Here is a 6369-nt window from a genome sequence, read left to right as displayed (position 1 = left end):
CGCGATAAATTGATTATTACAGTATCGTTGTATCGTGCATCGTTGACCATGTACAGTATCCCATCGTGAGGTACCATGTGATGGTAAAGTTCATGAAATTTCTCCAGACATGGAGGCTGTGAAGCCTCAGACCTCTGCGGGGGTTACAGGCTTCTTGAACCCTGGACCTCCCCTCACTTCCCACAAATTCCGCCTCTTCCTGTCCCGCTTTTTAACTCCAGGTGTGTTTGTTTGTGCACCTGCTGGCTCGCGCCCAGTCGGGAGTTTCTCGGGCTTTCGGCTCCGCGAGCTCCTCAAGGTTGGACTGTACCACTGTGAGAGCAGCGCGGAGGGGTGGGAGGGGTGGTGGGAGAAACGCGACGGCGCCTACATGCGTTTTCACAGAGGCTGAGACTGCAGCTGAGAGAAGGTGAGTACCAAGCGAACGCCACGCTGATTCGGATCAAAACAAACCGCGTTGTTGTCGCTTTGGTGGCAGACTAACTTTCCCCACCCCTAAAGTAAAAACTCCGTCGCTCCATGTTGTTTTGGTTTTTTTTTTCCTCACAGTAGAGCTGCTGAAGAAAAGCGAGAATAAAAACACACTACAGGAGGGACAAAAGAGGAGGAGAATAACGGAGGTGGAGGAAGAAAACAAGTGAAGTAATAATAACAAGCAGATTAGTGGGAAAAGACTGGAGTGGACTGGCTGGGAAAAAAGACAAGTGGAGGAAGAGACTTGCCCTAAATTAATATAAATATTTAATTTGAGAGGTTCCTGCTTTTGTGTGAAGATTTTTTGGTTTACCTTCTGCACACTAAAAAGGTGAGTTTATCTTCTGATTGTTAGTACTACAGTGCACATTTTCCCATCGTTGTAGTGTGTTTTTCATCCACTTTAGAGGCAGAAATGTGTTTTAATCACATGCATGGATGCATTTTCGGACCCTGGTGCGCAATAACGCACCATACAAACCGATTTTGGGAAACACAACACGTCCCTCCTGCTTGTTTTCCGTACTGGTTGACCCAATATATAAATATGCAAATATATTGAGCGGTGCGGATGCATTTCTGCATCATTTCTGCAAAAGCACGAAGAGTAAAGCGGGAAGAATAGACGCTCCAATGCTGCAGTTAACTTTCACTGACGCGCGCCGTGTGCGTGATTCACGCGCACATGTGGCACCGCCGGCGGCTCTTTGTTCCTCTCCTCCTCCTCCTCCTCCATCATCATCATCACCCCCCCAACCCCACCCCCCGTCTGTGATAAACCCACCAAGGCGTGATGACACAGTGCCTCAAATCTCCCTAACACAGAATGTAGGGCAGTATTGACATCAACGCGTGGCATGAACTTGAATCATATACAAACCTGGCAACCCTCATCCCATCCATCCCCCCATTTTCCAGAGCAGGCGCATCACTGCGCCTCCTTTGTGGCGCTGCTAAAGTCACAGCAGCACATTTTTATTTTTAGCCTGTTTTTATTTGATTTTCCTCATATAAATGGGGATTTGTGTGTCTGTTTTTTCGGAGCAGAGGTTGTAGTTGGGTCTCAGGGGTGGGGGAGCGGGGTGTTGTGGCTCTTGGCGAGTCAGTGGAGGGTACACAGTGTTTGTCAATGTCAAATGGGGGTGTGTCCCCTTGTGTGTGTGTGTGTGTGTGTGTGTGTGTGTGTGTTCACTGGCTCTGTGTCAGCTTGGAGAAAACATGTGCTACTGTAAGAGAAAGCAAAAGAAAGAAGGATCCCTGCGTGCAGTTCAGTAAGAGTCGACCTTACTGGAATAATTTATAGTCTGCGTGGAGAGCGAGGAGGAAATATTTGGTGTCAGTGTGCCATGCCAGAACCAAGGACAAAAACACACACACAATCCCACAGCTATTCTTATTAGCACTCTGCATTGACTTTCATTTATTTGGACAGACTAAAACGTCACTGTAACCAGTTAATGCTCATAACCTGACCACAAATCCGTCTTAATCCTAAATTGAGATTTTATGAATGAGGCTCTGCCTCTTTAAGGACCAGGTTTTGGTTTCCATGAGGGCTACTGGTCCTGAATATCCCCCTGCGGGTGCAGCACACGACTGGGGAATCAATTTATTGAATTGAATGAAGTGTGTTTGCCTCCACTCCACCAGGTGGCGGTACACCCTCTTTTAGCTAGTGAGTTTAAGGTGGTTTCCCGTTTTTGTCGTAACATTTGCTTTGTGATGTTTTTGTCGCAGTTGTCTGTAGTCCGACTTTGTTAAATTGTATTTAGTGCAATTTTAGTCAGACTTACAGGTTAGCATGTATTTTAAAAGTTATGTTTCAATTTAAATTGAAAGCTGTACTGTTTACAAGGGCTGTAACTAACAATAATTGAATAATGTGTTGATTATTTTCGCGATCAAGTGAATTGGTTTTTTTTTTGTATTATTTGTTATCCTTAAACAGAAAAAAAGAATATTGGCTAAATATATGGGCCAAAAAATAAATAAATATGAGCACCAATGTTCAATGTTCATTGGCTGCTCTGTCGGTCATCGTGTCTTTGGAACACGAGTTTATACCAGAAAAGGTCCGAGAAGGTAACATAAACACATGTACACACACCCTCTCTGTAAAGCTTGCGTTCCGTGATGCAACATTTGGAGACTTGCTGCTCCTTAAGTGAAGTGGATTCCCTGCTGATAACACACACACACACACAGACTTAAGTATCAGAAATGAAGGCTCTAATCGAGCTGTCGGAAACCACCGACCGTTCACTCTTGTGGTCTGAAACCAGCATCCCTGTAAGAGCTACAAGTTTTACATGATTTTACAGCTTCAATCACACGGTTCTGGTTCCGGCTCTGGTGCCGTGCTGGAGCCTCAGAACCTTGGTGCTTTTGGGGAAAACCAGCCCGCATTCGCACCAGTTCAAGAGGAACCAAGGAGGATGTTACTCAGGTGGAAAATAAACAGAATACCAGCAACATCGCCACACTTCCTCTATCCCTAGTTTTTGTGGGGGTTTGTGTGTTAGTAGACATTTCTTGAAATCAGTGTTTACTGATTTTGAAAAATGAAAAAGTGCAAGTGTGGGTTAATGGCGTTGGTGGGGGGGACGCATTTATCGGCTGTTATCTCTTCCAGTGTCACCAAACATAGATTATTGGGTATTTCTGAAGGTCAACACCAGGACATATTGTTCTGCTGTGCATTTAATTTCATTTTAAAGTCATTTAGGTTACGCAGATGTTGAGCAGTAGAGCTCATGTCTGACTCCTTAAACTCCCTGAAGTTGATGCTACACTAAGTGAGACAGGCTGTTGATGTGTCACAGCGTTGATTTGTGGAGTTTATCTAAAGTCGTGTTGTGCCAGTCTCTCAGGGCCAAAAATAAAACTCTTCATCAGTAACAGTTGCCCCTCGGTCTGATGCCACATCCCTGCAGTGTTTGTGCTCTGGCCCGACTAATAATCCTGAGAGCTCAACTTGTTGACATCATTAAACTGAGAGAGCTGTGTGATTGTGTTGCGATTCAGACTCTGGATGTTTCTAAATCCTCCGACTAAACAGAAACACCCATAAACGATGACTTGAAGGCTCTAGTTTTCTGTGTATCATCTGCTTTTTAATTCCTCCCGAGACGATGAGGCTTTTTTTCGACAGTGAACATATTTTTTTTTAAGCCAGGCAGCCATGTGTCATCAAATCGGCACCACTGCATTTGTTACTCCGGTGGCTATTGACCAGCCTGACCTCATTACAGATGAGTTGTACCGTCTATGGTCCTGTCCAGTTTGACCTTCTGCACTCAAACATCCACACAGTTCCAGGCACATTTTTTTCTCTGACACATCCTCTGGCAGATTTCCAACTTTTTTTGGACTGTTAAAATTGTAAAATTGTAAAATAAATACATGTTTAAGCTGTTGGCTGCTCTCTCTAGGCTTCCCTCAGTAACAGAGCACCCATCACGTTGTTTTCCATTGCTTCACAGTACCATCCATAGCACGGCTGCGTGAAGCTGCTGTGGCATTGTTTTATAAGCGGCACAAACGCACAAACTAGTATCGGGAGTCGTGGTTCTTTTTGTAGTACTGAATCGTTAGAATCATCATCTTGGGTGGATATTAGCATCGCTGTAACTCCTCAGGGTTTAGGCTCAAGGGGTGCTACACTCAGCATGAAGGTGATAGATTATATTGGTCCCCCTAATAGGAAGCACAGATATTCTGTGTCAGTATCGGTTCAGTACTGGTTTTCAAGTGAGGTTACTTGGCAAATGCTAACAGCAGTAACGGACAGACGTTAGCCAAAAGTGTGTAAATACACAACCCCACTAACGGCAGCTTTACCTATTTAATGCTACATTGGCCTAAAAACAAACTACAAACTGTAGATTTGATTTAATTTTGCCACAACACAGCTCTGTTTCTGGCCAAACATGCTAATACTAAGAGGGATAACGGACAGGAATTTAGACAAAAGATGACAGCAGCTATAGTAGGTCAGGTTTGGCCATAGCTGGAGGTCAGCAGAGAATGCTAGCCAAACTTAGACACATTGTTGACATTGTTAGCCTTAGTATCTTGTGTTTTGAATGGCACTTTGGCCTGTATCTTATGTAGAGAAACTGCTAATGAAGTGGTTATTTCGGTTTCACTTTTAAAAGCACTATAATGAGCAGGGACAGTAAAGTAAAAAAGTGGCATAAATGGAAACACTAGACTTTAAAAGCTGCAATTTGCACATTTGCTCCATTGACACACCTGTAGTGAATACATTTCCTTAGCGCTATTGAAGGTAAGGGGGGGGGGCATACTGTATATTACCTCCTCACATATCTAGCCTGTCACCTTGCCTGTTGACTCTACCAATATTAACATTTACTCCCGCAGTGTTTGCTCATCCATCATGAGTGTTGACTGCGGTGGAAAGACGACATGCTTGACCTGTTTCTTTTGTCATGGCTGTACATTGGTGGTGAGGCTAAAGTATAGTTTATTTACAATCACGACGGCTGTAGCTGACGCATCTTACCTGATGTTTATCCTTATAAACGTGACATATCATGAGTTCTGTTTCAGTTTTGGGTCATTTTTAGCCAAGTGAATTCCCTCTTTTGTCAACAGGACACCTGAAAACATTGAATAATGGAATTATTTCTTCACTTAAAGTCATTATTACTTTAAAGCTGAGTGCACATGTAGACCATATGAGAACAGGTCGATGTTGTATTTTAAGACACTGTGCATGTTTAATAATTGATGCAGTCATAAAACTATCACTCGTTTCTCTCAATTGTCAAACAGCTCCCAAACTGGGGTAAATGTTAGCATCGCTGTTTCTCCAAGGTTGAGGTTAAGGGGGCGCTATAGAAGTCTAATGGCAACAGGAAAAACAACACAGTTTGAATTTATATTTGTCTGTTAAAGCCTTGCTTCCACTGCGTTATTCTCTTGACATGCGGGATCGCATTATACCCAATCCAAAACAATTAAGAGAGAATAGTGTTCATCTGTCATCTGTTGTGTTTTTATGACCCCCACCATTTTACTACGGCTGCATCTTTTTTACGACAGCGACCCAACAATAATTCACATGGAGCTGCTCGAGAAAAGGAAGTTGTCCGCCGCCTCATTAACTCATGGAGATCCCGAATATTCTACATGTTTTATTAATCATTCAACTGTGAAAAGACAGTTGAAATGTACATGAATGTGTGGATTTTCAGTGAATTAGGATATCAGGGAGGTAAGCAGTCTTCTTTGTGTCGCCCAGGCTCAGGAACAGCCTCAGTTCTTATGTTGAGGTAGTGATGGCACTGGAAGTACACGCCGGCTGTTGGTTGAGTGTATATTGCGCCGTCAGTGTGAAGATCCTGCATCACTGCCAAAGCCACAGATTGAATGTCAAGTGTTGTAAGTGGACAGTGTTAGTGATGCCGGCTCGGTGATGGTGCTCGGGAGCTGATGTTTATGTCTGCCGGTGTAATTGCCCCTTCAGACTTGTTTACTGCTCGGCTTGAAGAGAAGTCAAAGGCATCGCAGGGCTGGTGGTCAATTTATTTCGCTTGCCCCATGAATCAAAAAATTCATCTGCATTTATCAAATGTTCTCTCCGTCAACACACTGGCTCAAGGTACCGGCTTTGTGCCCTTTGTCACAAAGAATTCATTAGCAGACTCTGCACTTTTTATTTGCAATTCAATATCACTTTTAGCTCCTTGTTCTGCTTTTACAGCCTTACCTCTTTAGAATAACCTTGCAGTTTACAGTTTAAAGCCCCAAGGACAAAGCAAGCGAGTATCTCCTGAACAAAAATGGAGCATTTAGTTGCTGAAGGGCCTCGTATTTTCCCCGAGCACCAAAAATGGAGCTGAAAGAAGTGAGGATTTTGGTATTTTGTAC

The 6369-nt window shown here is 43.5% G+C and overlaps 1 protein-coding gene across 1 annotated transcript in view; it reads left to right on the top strand.

The window, feature by feature from the left end:
* The first annotated feature begins 475 nt into the window (after positions 1 to 475).
* The window catches only part of ndrg2 (NDRG family member 2), a 29635-nt gene continuing 23741 nt past the window's right edge, over positions 476 to 6369 (top strand). The window contains exon 1 of the mRNA XM_058624954.1: positions 476 to 805. The gene's annotated coding sequence lies outside the window, so the exon portion shown is untranslated. The remainder of the gene's footprint in view (positions 806 to 6369) is intronic.

Source organism: Solea solea, chromosome 3 (genome assembly GCF_958295425.1).
Source record: "Solea solea chromosome 3, fSolSol10.1, whole genome shotgun sequence".
Taxonomy (NCBI): Eukaryota; Metazoa; Chordata; class Actinopteri; order Pleuronectiformes; family Soleidae; genus Solea; species Solea solea.
This window is presented reverse-complemented; position numbering and strand designations above follow the sequence as displayed.